The following is a 19,519-nucleotide window of genomic DNA, read 5'->3' as shown; positions in this document are numbered from 1 at the left end:
AAGATTCATCACTCCACTTGAACCTGATTAAAGATTAAACCTCTTCCTATCTACTCCCACTCTCCACATAAAAACTCCTTTAACCAAAATTACCTTTTCCTCGCTCCTTCGCTTAATTCCCTCAGAATTCCTCACCGTATGCTCCAGTACGGCAAAAATGTAGCAATGATTAATTCGTGGTTTCGCCGAAAGCCTTCCGACAGATTACCGTTGAAAACGTGACAAGGAACTCTTCAATGTAAAACGTTTGTCCCAAAAATAAGGAGAATAAATTATGTGGAAAAAAATAAATTACAGATCAAAGTACAAATTTCGTTTCCTGCATGTATAGCCAATGTCTGATGAATGGCTTACAGCTGGCAGCATGGTATCAGAACGTAACAGTAGTGTAAACATGGCCGCTTCAATTTCAAATGAACTACAGAGGAATAGCGGCCTTCCATTCGTTTACTCATTCGTCCTAAGAGTGGGTTAATAGTATCTCAATTCAGCGAAGATTGAAAGTTCAGAATGGTGACTCACTTATTCTAATTTAGCAACGACGTCCCTAGCACTAGAAGTTCCTAAACAGTTTCATTTCTTGCAGATCAGGCACGCAAAGGCGCGTTGTGATGGCGGAAGTTTTTAGAGCAGTTAAAAGGCATGGTTTTTCTAGAGGTATCTGTGAACTTACAAATTGCTTTAATATCTCTATGGTACGCAAGGAGGGCTACATATTGAAATTACACGAGTGAGAACCATTATTATTCAAGGAATTAGGAAAACAAATAAAATTTAAGCTTCAACGTTTTCATTTGACTCGCAGTCGAATGTCTGTTTCCAACCAAAGGGTTCGTCGTTCAGTGCAAAGGCAACAGTTTCCGGTTGAGGTTACAAGAGAAGCATCGAATGATAACACGGAAAAGGCACCGCCTGGGGACGGGAAATACGATGCACACTCTCACTGCTTCTTTCTTCACTTCTTCCCCGCGCAAGTCGGATTCTACGCCTTCTTGATTCCGAAAGAAACTCTCCAACTCCGCCCATGCCCATCCCATCCGCCTCTCTCCTTTGAGAGAAAGGAAGAGAGAACCGTCATCCACCCCCTCTCTCCCCGGCCATCTAATGCCCTCCCCATCTCGTCGTCTTGCCAAAGCAGGGCCGCTGTCTGTCGCCCTAGGGGAATGGCATGGCGGGGGGGACAAGGAGGAAAGGGGCCATTTTCAAACAACCCTGTCCCCGCCACACCCTGGGAGAGTGAAAATGAGGACGCTCCCTCCTCGAGAGAAAAAATATCCTCCTATTTTCCACCCAGCCTTCTCTCTGTGTCGGCAGGGTCGGGGGGGGGGGAGGTCAGCGTCTTCACGAGACGGGCAGTGGGTCTTCCTTCCCTCAAAAGGAGAGCGTTCCCCGACCCCTCTTCCAGCCCCAACACTATCTCGGAATCCCCTCCCATCCGCGGAGTGGTGCGGCAGGATGACTAATCCATCCCCGACCACCAGCCCCCTTTCAACCCCCACCCCCGCATCCACCAACCCACGCACACGGGCGCATTTTTCGGAGAGAAGGCGGATCAGAAACTGCCTCCCTCTTTGTCCCTTCCTTGAAGGAGAGGGAGAGGGAGGGAGAGCGCGCTGATTCTCACCGTGATTCCGAGGCCACGAGACTCCCGACCACAAGACCGGCTTCCTATGCAATTGGTCCACCCATCTAGTTCTTCTTTCACACACACCCAAAGGTCAACCACTCTCACGAAAGCTCGAACAATTTACCGTGTGAGTGTCCTTTTAAATGTTGCTATTCTATTCTATTTGTGTTATATTGTGCCGCTCGTGTGAGTTTTTCCGTACAATCGTTATATATATATATATATATATATATATATATATATATATATATATATATATATATATATATATATATATATATATATATATATATATATATATATACATACACATACATATGTATATACATATACATACATATCGAAAACCCGCCAAACGGCGAACATATACTCACTCACATGGAAATAGATAAAAGGAAAAGGATAGGGGTCGTATGTCCACCACCCGAAGACGTGAAAAGTGGATTGTAATCTAAATCAGGCCGGAAGGAAAATGTGCAAAAATACCCCTCTTACATACACCACTCGAAAATAGATGGCGGGTCAGATCAGGTTACACATCAGCGATAACATTAGGGAGATATATTCCAGTATGTAAAGATATAAATATTATTTCCTTCCTCCAACTATTAGAAATTATAATAGTAAAAAATCAAAGCCAATACTTTAACGAGCGGAAACCAGATTAAACGTAGCGTAAACACCTAGTACATTCGTAGGCGCAAGTGCTTTGTGTATTAGTTGCTTATAAGTGTATTCGTTTGTGTATTATTTTAAAAATAATATCTAGTTGATTACCATTGCATGAATGTTAGCATGTTGCCGACCCTGGTGGCGGCGGGGTAACGTCGTATTCTGCCATTCCAAGGGTCGCTGGTTCGATTCCCGCCTGTGTGAGTTTTCCTCCACCTAGGGCTTGGGTGTTTGTGTATGTGACCATTGTTATCGTTGTTAATAGTTCGATGTAAAGGCCAAAATGTGCTATTTTCGGACTAATACTGAATAAATAAATGTGTGAATATGCAAAGCCATTCTACTTTTGTTGTTGAAAGTACGTTCACTAAAGCCCAGTCTTCTCCTTCAAACGCCCTTTAGGCGCCTGGTGAGATAATGTGTATATTGTGATACTTTTAAAGGCTAGCGTTCAATACACTACGTACACACGTATGTGTGTACGTAGTATATACATATTATCTATTTATTCATATGGATGAATGTGAAAAAGATAGGAAAACATAAACAATACGAACACAGGAATGGTGGGGAGGACAGAATTGAGCTAGTAACAAACGTAAAAAGTTTCCTTGACCGGGAGTTGAGCCATGGATCTTCGACATGGCAGGCCGATGTTATCAATCTCTTGAGCTATCGAGGAAATGAAAACTTGTCGAAATCTGTGCATCTGAAATTTTTTTATCGCTGCATAGGTATCCAGGACTCATGCGTTCAACAGGGACACAGATACGATAATTGCGGCATCAAATTCAGTTGGAATACTCCACCTCCGCAGTAAAATTAGAGAGATATAAACACCATTACAGACATATTCAAGAACTATTTCTTCCCTCGCATGTCACTATGTCATATATAAGTTGAACCCAAGCGCGCGAATGTATTGGCTCAAAGGCTTAAAGTTTACGCTTTGGTCAAACATAGCGGTTATATTGCCTCACGATGTGTATAGACAATTATGCGTTTACATGCATGTATGTGGTGATCGAGTGTTTTGTTCCATATTACTTCTTGCATATTTATTAAGTAATCTACCGGTTCAGGTAGGTTTTACATGGACACAACTACCAAATGTATATTTTGTGACTCGTGACAAAATACAATCCAGCAACCAACTCTATATCAAGCCCCTTCTCATTTCTATCTATTTCCTTCATCCCGTCCAACATTCCTATCCTGTTCCTGCTCTTTCCTCGTTTGTCTTACATTCTCCCCTCTATTACAGTCTTCAACCTCCCACTGACGATTTATACACCCGTCATCCATTTTTCCTGCCTCCATAGGATTTCTCCCAACAGACCCCTCTCTTTGCCCACAATACCAAGTACTTTCTCATTTATTTTCTTCTCTGTCCATTTCACCTTCTCCACTCTTCTCCACACCCACATTTCAAAAGTCTCCATTCTACATCTATCCTGCTACTTCAAAGACCACGTTTCCGCGCTGAACATAACTACACTCCATATCAAAGTTTTAACGAGCCTTTCCTTAATGCCCTTACTCAACGTCCCTCTCATAAACTCCCTCCTCCTTGTGAATGTCTCTTTTCCTAGCACAATTCTTCTCCTCACTTACCTACTACTTTGACCATGTTGGTCCAAAACACTTCCAAAATACGGAAACTGTTCTGCCTGCTCTAGTTTCTGCCTTCCTATTTTAATGTTAAGCTTAGCCTTTTTCTTTCTAGAAAATCGCATAACGTTTGTTTTATTAATATTTTTTCTCATCCCATACCTGTCGCACTGAATTTCCAATTCACTCAGCAATCCTTGAACCACTTGCTTGACTGACAAACTAAAGCTTGGTCATCAGCAAACCTAACTAATTTTACGAATCCCCCGCCCACTGTCATTCCTATCTCCAGTTCTTCTAAGTTCTCACCTTTCTATCTCGTTCCCACTTCGCTCCGGCAAATGAATGAACGGTGGTCCCGCGCTGGACGTTGCCCCTTTCTCTACTTGGGAATCATTCGGCCCCGAACGAAGGGAAGGGCCCCTCTCTTGCCAGCGGTCATGCCTTCAGAGGTTCGCTCGACGGAAAGGGGTGGTACAGTGGCAAAAACCTGCTGCAGCGGCTGTAGTCCGTAGGAAGGAGGGAAATGTAAGGGGGAGCATTGGACATTGCGAAGCTCCAGGGGTTCCGCCCGCCATGCACGCCGGTTTTGTGGGGGGGGGGGCGGGCGGGCGGGGGCGGGTTGTTTGTCGGCGGGAGGAGACGGCGTTCCCACAGTTCTCCAACATATCTCTCTCGTGAGTGGCTAAGCGCTTTTGCGGCAGTTTACTTGAGCCGTTATTCGTCCTCCCTCTCGCATTCCATCCGCTCGCACCACCCTACCCCCTACCCTCTAGCAACCCCTAGCCCCCCCCCGCAAGACTCCCACCCACCGCACACACAAACGGACGACTGAATGTAATGGCGCGCATAAATTACCTGAATAATTCCGACGAGCGTCCTCCGGTGGGCCATTCTCATTCCAGTAACCCGCTCCCCCCTCATATCCCATGACGCGACTGCCTCGCCCCTTAAACACCCCCCCCCCCGCCCTCGTGTGCTTCTATCGCGGCTGGCCCTCTTCAATGGGGAGAGAGACGATTTAAAACTCACCCCGAACTGCTCTCCTCCCCTTTCTGACCACCAACTTTACTTTGACTTAAAAGCATACGATACGATACGATATCTAATTTTACTTTACTATGGTTGTCTGTATATATACATGTATTTAATGCACTATACTCAATTGTATAACGTATTCCTCAGCTCCACCCAAGCTAAAGTGATTTTTCGGGTGCCAGGTCTTCCTGGGAAACTATAACTGGCAAAGGGAAAGGAACTGGCCCCCCTACCATGATGTGTGAATCTCACACGCCGTATTGGGCTTAGTACTTGGTGAACTCTACCATCATCACCTACCAAACCGACCTTCGGGTTGATTACTGTGTTTATGGTTTAAGTATCACCATATTATATTTTACTGTAATGCAAACTGTTATATATGTATTTTTTTAACTTTATTCTTTTTTTACTCTTTTGCAGGGTTTTCGTAGGTTTTTCACTCCTTCTTTGTGGGTGTTTTCCTGCGTGGTTTTTTTGGGGTCTTCATGTCGGAACTACCTAGGTTTTTTCCACAAAATTACACATTGGGCTCATTTCTTTTATCTTCTCATGCATACACACACATCATACATGTATATATATATATATATATATATATATATATATATATATATATATATATATATATATATATATATATATATATATATATATATACACACACATGCATACATATATGCTCTTTACAATTCTTTTCATTTTCAGTTTTATCGCTTTGTATTTCCTTTTATTATTATTTCTAAATACTTCCCGAAAGGTTAAGTGGAAGAAGGAACCTTATGCTCTCAATTATGGCTGAAAGAAGACGTTTGTCTACCCATCTATTGATCATTCTTCCACACCGGACAGAGTCCCGATGTGAGATGTGGCAAACAACGACAAAGCACACCATCGGAAAAAGTCCCAACTAGGCGTCCACCAAACTAGCTTCCGTGCGCGTGTGTGCTCCGCTGTCATTTCAAATTATGCATTTCATGAGTTAGTGAAAAGTTAGTATATAAAATTTTGTAAATGAATTGGAAATTTTACGTAAATCAAACTCTTGCAATTCCTGTGAATGATGGTACCTGCGTGAAGGATACAAAAATACCCTAGAGGTGAAGAAGAATAGATCGTAGTTTGTAGTTCAGAATTGAATTGAATTGAATTGAAAAATTTGTTTATTTATCCAAGAAGTTGTACATAACAGTTATAAATTATATGGGAATATTTTACATTTAACAAATATATAATATTGTACAACAAGCAAGGAAACCCTGTTTTAGGCTTTTGCCTCTTCAGGGTCTAGAGCGCTGTATAAAAGTCTTATGTTCAGCAGCGTAGGTCTTTTAGTTCAGAGCGTAAGTCTTCTTATATACACAATACCCCAAAAGCCGCCGCAAGGGCGTGTGGCGGAGGGTGCAAGGTCACCGGGAAGACCAATCAGTTTAGGCACTCACAGTTTTCGGAAAGAAAATAATAAAGATAACGTGCGTGCCCTAATACGTTCAGTTTCGTTCCAATTTCCAGCAAATATAAAGTGTTGGACAGTATATATATGTATATGTAAATATATATATATATATATATATATATATATATATATATATATATATATATATATATATATATATATTAATATATTGAATTTCCAAGCCAAAAGTAATAAATGATCGAATATATAATCTACGACCGAAAGTACAAAGGCAGACATTTTCATAGGTACTATAAGGTGACTCACAAAAGAAGTTGCAGACAGCAAGGTTTTCCTAAATTTTCATCAGATTCAGAAAAGACAGGCATAAAATGCTAGGTGAACGAATACTCATCAGATTTGACTCAAAACTCAAGTGTTTCTCGTTATAGGGCGAAGAAAATGGCGTACTATATGTTTGGTGTTACGCCTTGAGTTTTAATCATATAATCTAATTAATATGTTCATTCTACAGGCCACCTAACTCCAGCACAGATGATCTTTAAGCATCGATGGCCAAATTTCCCGCCTCTTCAAGGTGCATTGATGTACTTTATCTGAAACCGCCGGGGACGTCTACTTACCGAAAATGTATCGTGAAAACAATTGTGTAAAAGGCTTATAATTTGCGATTCGTATTAAATACTTCTGAATATATTTGCCATATTTCGACTGAAACCAAAAGTTATATCACGGACACGATATAACAGTATACTCTTATATATTTGCGGCATAAACCCAAGGGATTACCACGAACATGGCCATAACAGAGATCATATGCGTTCACAAAGATGTATTAATAGAAATGAAACCAAAGTTTGCGAAATTAATTAAGCATAAGACTATAATAAATTTATTCAATAAATGGATTGTACTACGTGAGCTTCGAGAGAAGTGAAAAATCAAATTCCAAGCAATCAGGTTGGAAATTAAGACCTGACACTTAGCAAGTATGGAAAAGGATTTTCAATACTTGACCTAACTGGATAGATAAGTTTATTCCATATTGACTAATACAAAAAACATATTCAGAGAATAACCATTAATTTTGGTTTTATGTCAAGGAATAAACAAGAGATACGTCAAATGTACACTCTTTAAATTCAGCAAAGTTGTAGCAAACAGGGTCAAAGAGATCCATATGCTAAATATATCGCTGCAAAAAACGTGAAGTGAAAGAAAAGGAAATCTTACTGTACCATGAAGGAGGAGAAAAATAGCTTCTAAATATGTATTTATTTTGCATTATTCCGAAAACAGCGCTTCGGAATACGAACATTGATATAACGATTTGACAATGACAAAAATCCAAACCCGGTGAAAGAAAAACCACCTAGTCGGGAACAGAAACCGCGACCTCTGAGTTGGCAGACGAGGGCGTTACCCCGCCTCCACCAAGGCCGGGCTTTGTTTGGTATGAAAACAAACAAAGAGTCAAGATCTGGTGCTTTCCCGGCGTATTTGATTCGTGAAGGATTCTCGGGTCTTCCACCGGGTCAAGGGTTCCATATTGGCCGACGTTTCGATGCCCGACTCGTGCATCGTCTTCAGGGTTGATGAAGAAAGAGTCAGATCTGGAAGAATTTCCCAATAGACAACTTATGACGACTGAGAACACAGATTGATCCTGAAGGAATTTTCGAATATTAACATCGAATTTTATTTACAAACAGTTTTTAACATATTGATGGAAAAATTTACAATGACTTTCGGCTGGAGGCAGTACTCCATAGTACTCCACAGCAGACCATAGTACTTGATAACAGATTGCTTTCTTCATCATCGATAGCCTTCAAAATCTTAGAACACACTATTGTTAAGAACAAAATGGACATTCTGGACAGGATAAAAATACTCTCTAGAAACGCGGACGACTTTAGGAGAAGCAGATCATGTAAAATAGAATTTAGTGTTTTAAATTCATGATAGCCTAAAGTTGGCAGAAGGGAAAATCCAAACAAATACCGGAATTTTATATTTCAAGAAAGCCGTCGTCAAAGTCCCTCGAGGGAAATTGATAAATAAACTAAAATATTATGGTATTAACGAGAAAGTGACAAACTGGATGTGCTCATTGTCTAACCGTAAACAAAATGTAGTCATCAGTAGTTCATCAGAGACCGATTAAACGTCAGGAGGAAGGAAGAGTTATTAGGGTTATTTACGAGTTTTATAATTTATTCATTTGTTTACTTATTTTACGATTCAAGAGTTATTTACAACCTAAGTTTCCATATAATCTGCAATTAATTTCTAGACGACACACTGATTGGCCGATAAACAAGGACACCAGCAGATACGAGCTCACAACTCTCTAACGATTTAAACTGGATATCGGAGTGTTATGAAGAATGAGGGATGGAATTTAAAAACTAAAACACATAAATGTTGGAATAAAAGGAGAGATAGTAAACAACACACAAGATAAAAAGTAGATCGGATCAAGTTAATCCTTTCATAAGAGATCTAGTACTTACAGGGTGTCACACTGACATCAAACCATTCATTGAGTGCATACAAATCGGAAACTTATGCGGGTCGCTATTGAGGAAGCTGCGTTTTACAACACGGGTTATGGGAAAATTAAAAGAAAAAACAAGAAGGAGTTGTCACTTCTCTTTAGCTAAACCATGTGTATAAAACGTGACAAGTAAATTGGATCAATTGGGGACGCTAATTGAAGAATTAGATCATATTAAGAGAAAATTCACTACATTTGCTAAAAATTGCAACGAGAAGCGACTTTTCTTGCAACACGGAGGGAAGTATTGTTGCACCAAATTAGATTGGTACAACTGGCCACAGGCAAGACTTAGGAGACTCGGACTTCGTCAAGGACAGGTTCCAATATTCGTTTTTCCCTACGCACGAAACCCTAACATACTCTATAACAAAATCGAACCCATGAGTCCGCAATAAAGCAAAACCGTTACAAGTGGACGAATTTGTCAGGCGCAACGATTTATGAATGTGGAGCTGGTGCCCTGTCAGCCCCCACCACATGCCCTTACGGGTTATAGTGTAGTTATGCATTTATTAATCTCTTAGTGTATACATTTTTGGCTGCTATATGTTTTATTTTATGGAGATCTAAGAGTTTTTTCGGCGGGCATTGGGCTAGTGTAAAGTCTTGTGTATTATGGAGTGGATTGCTGCTAATTATTTTGAGGCCTGGTGCAGTGTCTTGAAGGGGCGTGTATACGAGTACGTATAGCCATGGGCAGTGTCAGGAAGAGAAGTAAGGCAGCGTTCTCCATTATCACTTGGGCTGTTCAACCAATACCTGGAGGAAATGGTGAAATATCTCTCTAATACCATCACTTATACCCATCACGCCTGGTGATTGCACCCCCTGCCACACACATTTTTGGTGGATCGCGGGATACTTATGTAGATATTGATAACATGGGTGTAAGAAGAGCTAGAGATTGAGATGACAGGCAGTGGAGAATTGATTAAATCCGTTAGGTTTGCGGATAATTAAGACTGAGTTAGTCTTTCTGCCAAGGAGTTCTAAGCATTTCTGAGGGGATTGGAAAATCAGTGCGATAGATAAATGCAGCTATACAGGGATACCGTGTGATTCTCTCAGGAAGCAATACTATATCGTTGACCAATAGACGAGCGTTACACCTGCTTCGTTACAATCGTTACATCTGCTTCAACCGTTCCGACATTTTTCCATAATTACAGTGAACAAACAGCACAAAACGTGAACACATCATACACGTGTAACTGTATTTCAAATGATTCAAGATTTCAAAACAATAAGTCAAGATCCCATCAATTACTTTTATTACCAGGGATCGATTGTACTATAGGATTCTATAACAGCTGATTCAATCCGTCCTTTTCAAATCAATCATCAAGGTGGCTTTTGGATATCATCAAATTTTAACCTAAAACAATGAATAAATTTCTACCATACTTATTTTCATCGAAGAAAACCCAATTTTTTGTAGTTGAATGATACTTCACTATCATATGGTCGGGGACTGTATACATTATGTGCACGTGAGAACTCGCTACATTACAGCTATAGACACTTACCTTTGTAGCAACCTCGAGGCTTGCTTGCTTTCCTTTATAGGCAATTAGACCATCAGGGACTGTTTTGACTCGAAACTGTCCACTCTTAAGGGGCCCATGTCCATAGCTTACTGTAAACAGACAATGTCATCTTTTAGAGAAGAATCATTGTAAAATCTACAGTAACAAGTAAGGGGACCTTTTCACCCTTTATAAGCAAGAGCAGGCGCAAAATTATTGTGCTGGGATCATCTCAATGTAAAATAAAAAGTTTACAATACGATACCTGCAGAATTTTAAGCTATGTGAAAATAGATATCTTCGAAGTTTAAACAAAAAATTGTCAAAAATCTCATATTTATAGGCTGTATCTAACATTTTCACATCATTGTAAGGCGCGTGTAACCATAAATTAGGTAATTTTAATGATTACTGAAGTGTTTTCATAAAGCATGAAACATTTACGCATTCGGATTATATACATTTGATGGATGGCCTCTTCAACGGTCATTATGCTTAGAAGGAAATGTCAAAAGGGAGATTCCATCAATATGCAATCGTAAATTGTGCACCTCTTTTAAAAAAATAGCTATAGTCATTGAGCAAGTCTTTTGGTGAATTTTTATAACACTCCTTTCTAATAATGTTGGTTTAAAAATGCAACGAAAACGCATTTTTTTGAACCTATCAATCTATCTTGAGTAATTCAGAAAAATAAAAGTCAAAAGTTACCCAATTTAGTTATCATTTTGGATTATTGAATAATTATCGCATGTTTCAAATTCACGGAAACTTCGGTAACTACCGCTACGGTAACTTTAATGAATTTGATGATCACACAAATACCAGGCATATCAGAGAGGATTGGTGATTCACCTTGACCTAGAATGGAACTCGTATCCCCCGATATTCGCCCGAGTGCTTTAACTAATTAAGTCGGCGCGATTATTAGAAAAACCTACGTACAATCGGTATTGATCTAACCACAATTGATTGAAGATTTAGAGGAAGTATATTTGATTCAATCACTCGCTTGGCTTAAAGATCTTTTCCCATAACAGTTTAGAATTTATTGAAGACATTTTCGCTGAAATGGACAGTTTTAATTTTATCGCTCAAAATGGGCATTTTTTAGAAGGAAAGCTTAGTATGTGCTAATATTTAAATGATCCTTAACTTCGGGATAATTCAAGTGAACTCCAAACGAAAACAATCGCCCCTTTTTCTTTAATTTTGATTATTAGCCCACAAAATAGTAATATTCCCTCATAAAGCAAGGAAATGCAGAGACATTTAGAGTCACGAAGATAGAAATCTATACTTATCACTCATCTTACTGATATAGCTATAGCTCAGCTTAATGTTAATGCTAGGCTACTGTCAAAAATTCACGTGCAGCGTAGATTTGTAAAACGTTCTCTTGATAAACTTAGTAGCGTATCCAAATTATTAGAGCACCTACTCTGGCAATCACTTGCAGAATGAAGTTTAATTACAGATTAAGTCTCTTGCAGGAATTGAAAGGAAATCTCTTTAGCAGTGATGTTGAAAATGTATTATTAACCCCAACGTACCTCAGTAGTAGAGATCATTCAATTGGAATAACAGAGTTTATGTGCCGAACAAATAGATTTAATATTTCATTCAGGTTAAGATATCATATATCTAGGGGATAAAAGTACTTTGGGTCAAACATGTTATGGTGTACAATCACCCCTTCACACACACCCAAACGGTGACTTGCAGGGTCCCATATATTGTCATATAAAGCTAAGTTCTAAAAATCATTTAATATACACGCGAAACTTGATAATTGGAAATAAATGTGGAAAATAGAATGTGTAGCATTGAATTCATGGAAAAAAGCAACTGCATCAAACAGCCATAAATACGAAATGTTGGTACTTCATAAAACCACCAGGATATTAATCCTCTCACTAAGCAATCTCTGGGGAAACATCATCGTGGGCATAGGCAGTAGGAGGCAGGTTTTATGACAGTCCCAGAAAAACTATCAAGCGGACGCTCCGCAGCAAGAACCTTTTTCCCCAAAACGTCCTCCTTCAGTTCTTTTCAAATTGATAATCTATCTTTATCCCTTTGCCTTTTCTCTTCCTTCCCTTCTCTCGTTCTCTTTCCAACATTTCCCTCTCCACTCTCTCCTCCTCAATCGATAACCTAATCTTCTTCACTCAATATTCACCGTCCACTTTTTCTACCCTCCTCGGAATCCATGCAGACACGACGGATCACTAAACTTTCAAACTCTATATTTAGCCTATTCCTAACGATGATTTTCGTTTGGAGTGGTGCAATTAGATTTTTACGCGCGCATAATAAAAACATGACTTATTGTTTGTAGAAAAACTTTAAATTCCATATATTGTTCGCTTTTTTACTGCCTTTATGAATTGTTTTATTTCTTTTATGTTAACATCTAAATCTACACAGTATCCCGCAAACTGCCTAAAGCGTGTGTGGCGGGGTGCGTTAGGACACCACCTATATACTTGGCTATATTGCTAGAAATGAAGGCAATTTTGATTATATATGCATGGATGCCTGAAAAGATTCCGACCTAACAAAGATACAAGACATTTTTTCTGAAAATTTTGAGGTCGGAAACTTTTCAGACGACACATAATTATATATATATATATATATATATATATATATATATATATATATATATATATATATATATATATACATACATATATATGTATGTATATATATATCACAGTAATCAACCCGAAGGTCGGTTTGGTAAGTGATGGTAGAGTTCACCCAGTACTAAGCCCTATACAGCGAGTGAAATACACACATCAGGGTAGGGGGGCCAGTTCCTTACCCTGTGCCGGTTATGGTTTCCCAGGAAGATCTGGTACCCGAAAAATCACATAGCTTGGGCGGAGCTGCAGGTGCCCAGAGTGCCTTGCCCGGGAATCGAAATCGGTCAGTAGTCCAACGCACTACCCCCTGGACTACCGCGACCCGCATATATATATATATATATATATATATATATATATATATATATATATATATATATATATATATATATATATATTTATTTATTTATTTATTTATTTATTTATTTACATATGTGTTCTATTGTGCCGTCCAAATATTATATATAATACATGTATATACACACACACACATCCTCTCTCCTCTTCCTGCTGCATCATCTTCCATAATACCCTGGGATTAACGCAAATACGAAAGATGGAAGAGAGAGCTGGAATATAGCCACAGAACACGTTTCGGCAGTGTTTTTACAAACAGTGCATTAGTTGTATGCCAGAGTCCTACTCGGTCAATCGGTAAGGATTTGCCAACAAAACACACGAAATCAGTGTTAAAGGTATGCATTTAAGTAAAAGTAATTATGTCCTGAAACCTGTGGGTGGCAAGTAGCATTTAGGTCATCAGAAATTCCCAAGTTACTATCATGTACTATCTATATATCATCATCTGCTGTAATGAAGAACGTAAGCGCAATGGGGAGAAGTAACTTGCGGCAAAATGAAAGGTAAAGCCTTCCCTTCATTTTGTGAATATAGGTGAATTGAAGTAAGAAATTTCCGTGCCCCCCGAATGAGCTGTCTGGAACTTCAAAGTTCGAGGCCAGTCAATCGATATTCGCGTACCCTTCGCATGAACGGTATTTGTGCTTTCCATAGGGAATCGATTTGCCAAAATTGGCCTTAGAGTATAGCGCCGCGAACTCAGAGATTACTTCTAATACAAGTCCCTACCAACTCCTCGTTCATTACGCCAATCTTGCAGGGATTATTTGGGAAAAAACCACGTTACTTTTCCACCTACTTCGATTCTACGCCTAACTATTCCATTCCTTCCGTCACACTCGGTTGGCCAGGTCACGATTAAGCTCAACAGAGCATACGTAGCTGTGGGGCGGGGCGAAGGATGGAAAGGGATGTGGCGGCGGGGCCGGAGGAGGGGTTGGAGGGGAGAGGGCCGTGGCACGATCGAGAGTGAATTGATCATCGCCTCTTTTCGGTGCCGCGAATGGCTAATCGCGACTAATCAAGGCAGGAGGGGAATTGCCGCTTCCCGCACAAGAGCGATTTAATTACTTTTCTTTCCGGACAAAAGTTATTTTTTTTCGCATGCGAGGAAAAGAGAACTTTCGTTGATAAAAGGCCTATGGGTAAGCTAATGAAAAATGCAATCTTCACTACCGGTCATCCGTAATTGATGAAAAAAATTCCTCAAGTGCGAATTATTAGATCAAGAATCGCTATTATGCGTCGCAAACACCCAATGCACCTCGATTTTTAAGGGAGTGGAAAAATTTTCCTTAAAAAAAATACAGTTAAAGTGACCACATGTTAATTAATCCCGTACCCTGATAAAGGTGGCTGCAATCACTGAAATATTTTTAAGTTCTTTCATTTTTCATTAATTTTTCTTGAAAATATGATTTAAGCTAGTATAAATATCTCTCTCTATACATATATATATATATATATATATATATATATATATATATATATATATATATATATATATTTATATATATATATATATATATAATGTATAACACTTAGCACTAGTGGACACAGACAAAAACACAGAAACACACAAAAAAGAGATTCACTATTTTTCGAATTTTCGGTGGTCGTGACCACCTTTATCAAGGAAGAGAGGGACAGAACTGAAGGGAATACGATGGCTGGAGCGATGGATGGAAGGGGAAGGTGGGGAGAGAATTCCGAAGGGACGGGTTTGGAGGGGCAGCGTTAGAAGGGTGGGAAAATGTAGAAGGTGATGGGGGTGGAAGGGGGATGAAAATATATTTGGAGCAGGGTAATTAATGCCTAATATTGATTCCTGGCAATTTCCAGGACTCCAAGAGCCAGATGAAGGATTGCTCTAATGTTTTCAGTTTCAGTGGAGGATCAGAGGGTGGGAGGGATGCTATGATGGATACACTATAACATATATCAAAGGGAGTGTTTTGTTCGGAGGCGTGTTTGGGGATAGGGAGTATTTCAATTAGGGAAGAGTTTTTGCATGAGGCTCGGTGTTTGTTGATTCTGATATTGAGGGATGTGGTGAACTGCCCAATATAATAGGCAGGGCAAACTTACACTACAATAGTTGCCACCCATATCACACAAAACGCTCCATTCCTTACTCCCTGTCCATAAGAGGTCACAGAATTTGCAATGACCCTGATTCCCTTGATAATTTCCTTTCAAGTCTACACTGTTCCCTCCTCAAACGAGGTTATCCCGAATCCCTCCTGAACAAAAGAATCCGAAAACATGCGTACACTCCCAAACCTTCGTCCACCGCGAAACCCCACCCTCTCTCAATTTGCACCACATACTTCCCGGGCTTAGAATCTCTACGATCAATCCTAAAAGACCTCTACCCTATCCTAAAAAATCATAATGCCACCGCCAACCTTTTTCCCAAATGTCCCTCGGTTACTTTCAAACGCCCCGCCAACCTGTCCGATCTCCTCAAATAAACCAATCCACTACTTAAATCTCCACCCCGTCCCGAAACCACTCCCACGCCATGCAATTAAGCTAGATGCAAAACATTTCCTATTTTCAAAACCAAAATCCCATCCCTGTCCCACCCGCTTTTTAACTCTCTCCCACCAATTCCCGCCTCCACTTGCACATCTAGCAATGTAATGTACATTCTGAAGTGCCACCTTTGCCTGATTTTGATTCCTGGCAACTACGAGGCTCGGCCCAAACGGCCGTGTGTCGTGCCCGGCAGCGGGGAAGGCAAGGCTTCTGCGGTCGTCATCCCACGAAACCCTTGCAAGGGAAAACCAGCAGCAGCAGGACAGAAGACGCAGGAAAAGAAGACCAAACTGGTTAGAATAGGAACGTGGAATGTTAGGACAATGATGAGGACTAGGAAATTGGAGAATGTTAGGCGAGAGATGGAAAGGGGAAATATCGATATTTTAGGTCTATGCGAGGTGAGATGGAAGGATAGCGGGGATTACTGGAATGATAATTATAGAATAATATACAGCGGCGGGGACGAGAGCCAACGAGGGGTTGCCTTAGTATTAAATGAAGAGGTAGGAAGAAGCGTAGTCAACATAGAGCAGGTAACGGATAGAATACTACTAATAGAGATAAAAGCAGAACCGACGAACTTGGTTATTATTCAGGTATACATGCCACCGAGCAACCAGAAGGTAGAAGAGGTCGATAGGATATACGATCAGTTAGAGGACATAATTGCGTGTGTTCCTGCAGGGAAATATTTGATAGTGATGGGGGATTGGAATGCGACGGTAGACGAAGGAAGATATGGTGACGAGGTCGGGGACTACGGTTTAGGCACGAGGAATGACCGCGGGGACAAAGCAGTTGAGTTCTGCAGGAGACAGGGGCTAGTCATCACCAACACTTGGTTTAGACACCACAAAAGACGCAGGTATACATGGAAAATTCCAGGTGACTCAGAAAGATATCAGCTAGTTTATATCCTGGTTACCGTCCCCGGACTACAACCTTGGCGTGGTGGAAGGGCTTGTGTGTTCCGATGACCCCTAGAGCTGTGCTGGCGGCAGTAATAATTATTGCTCCTGGTAGGGTCACCAATGTACCCCATGCTCCTGGTAGGGTCACCAGATAGGTCTAAGGTTAGGAGCCAGACGAAAGGTAGTCCACGCAGCGTCTGTTCCTCAGTGAGGCGGCTGCAATGGCGTCTGAATCCAGAGGGGCGGCCAGTAAGTACTGGTGTCACGTTACAAACACTATTGAGGAAGTCAACGGGATGCCACCTCAATTATCATTCCCAAGATTAACATGATGGACTATACAGAGATTTTGAGTCCTGGCAACTACGGGGCTGCCGCTTTAGACAACCCTTTTTTGAAACTTTCTCATTTTTCTTCGATAGTACTTAGCTCTTTACCATCCTCCATGATTTCCTCTACCGCCTGTTTGTATTCCTTCCTTTTCAAACCATTTAATGCTTCTACATTCCATTTTCTAACTCGCCGCTGCTGCCTTATCTTTTTGAAACGGACGCTACACTTCATAACAACTAAGTTGTGGTCATAGTCCGCATCCGCTCCCGGGAAGCTGTGCGAATTTATCACACTATTCCCAAACCTGTTCTAACAAGAATATAATCTAGTTGATACCTATGTATACATATATTATATATATATATATATATATATATATATATATATATATATATATATATATATATATATATATATATGTATATATATATATATATATATATATATATATATATATGTATATATATTTTTTAAGGTAATCTACCGGTTAAGGTAGGTTTTTGGATGGACACAACTACCAAACAAACATTTTATTATTCCTAACAAAACACAAAATCCATCATCCTACTCTATATCAGGTCCCTCTTCATCTCTGAGTACTTTCTTCCTCCCTTCATCCCGTCCAACATCCCTATCCTGTTCCTTCCCTTTCCTCTTTTGCCCAACATTGTACCCTCTATCACAGTCTTCAACATCCCACTGCCGGTCAACACCCCCTTCATCCACTTTTCCTGCCTCCATAGGATTGCTCCCAACAAACCCCTCTCTTCGCCCACCATACCAAGTACTTCCTCATTTGTTTTCTTCTCTGTCCATTTCACCTTCTCCATTCTTCTCCACACCCACATTTCAAAAGCCTCCAGTCTACGTCTATCCTCCTGCTTCAATGACCATGTTTCCGCGCAGTACATAGCTACGCTCCATTTCAAAGTTTTTACGAGTCTTTTCTTAACATTCTTACTCAAAGTCCCTGTCTCAACCCCCTCCTCCTTGTGAAAGCCTCTTTGCCTAGCGCAATTCTTCTCCTTATGTCCCTACTAATTTGACCGTGTAGGTCCAAAACACTACCGAGATACGTAAACTGTTCTACCTGCTCTAGTTTTTGCCCTCCTATTTTAATGTTAAGCTTGGCCTTTTCCTTTCTAGAAAATCGCATAACCTTTGTTTTATTAATATTGGTTCTCATCCCATACCTGTCGCACTGAATTTCCAAGTCACTCAGCAATGCTTGCAGCCCCTTGGCTGAGTGACAAACTAAAGCTTGGTCATCAGCAAAACCTAACTGATTTTACGAATTCCCCACCCACTTTCATTCCTACCTCGAGTTCTTTCCATGCCTCTTTGATCATTACCTCTGCATACAGGTTGAACAGCAACGGTGATAATGGGCAACCCTGCCTTACACCTCTTCCTAACACTGCCCATCCTGACTCCCCGTTTCCCACCCGCACCTGAGCAGTCTGAGACATGTACAGGTTGCGGATTAGCCTCCTTTCCATCCAACCTATTCCTATTTTCTGCAATATGCTCATTAGTTTTTCCCAATTCACTCAATCAAACGCTTTTTCGAAATCTACGAAACAGGCAAATACCTCCTGGTTGTGTTCTATATTCCTCTCGATTAATAATCTCATTACTGCAATGGCATCACGCGTACCACTCCGCTTCCTAAACCCAAACTGATCATCCCCTAAGTAATCATTTGCCCTACTCTCTATACTTTTGTTTATGATCCTGAGAACAACTTTAGCTGCGTGGGATACGAAACTAATTGTCCTATAGTCCTCACATGACGTGGCCTTTACCTTTTTCGGAATAGGAACTAAAACTGATCTCACAAAGTCTTCCGGCCAGATTCCCTCCTCATAAATATTACGGATCAGCCCATATAGCCTCTTCCTTCCACATTTTCCTAAGCATTTTAAAATTTCCACAGGAATGTTATCTACCCCCACGGCCTTATTTAGTTTCATCTGCGGCTTTAGACAACCCTTTCTTGATCATTTCCCATTTTTCTTCGATAGCACTGAGCCCTTTGCCATCCTCCATGATTTTCTCTACCGCCTGTTTGTATTCCTTCCTTTTCAACCCATTTAATGCTTCTACATTCCATTTTCTAACTCGCCGCCCCTGCCTTATCTTTTTGAAACGTACGCTACATTTCATAACAACTAAATTGTGGTCTGAGTCCGCATCCGCTCCCGGGAAGCTGTGGGAATTTATCACACTGTTCCTAAACCTGTGTCTAACCAGGATATAATCTAGC

Source organism: Hetaerina americana, unplaced genomic scaffold (assembly GCF_022747635.1).
Source record: "Hetaerina americana unplaced genomic scaffold, ioHetAmer1.1.p SCAF_2, whole genome shotgun sequence".
Lineage (NCBI taxonomy): Eukaryota > Metazoa > Arthropoda > Insecta > Odonata > Calopterygidae > Hetaerina > Hetaerina americana.
Note: the sequence above shows the minus strand (reverse complement) of the source record.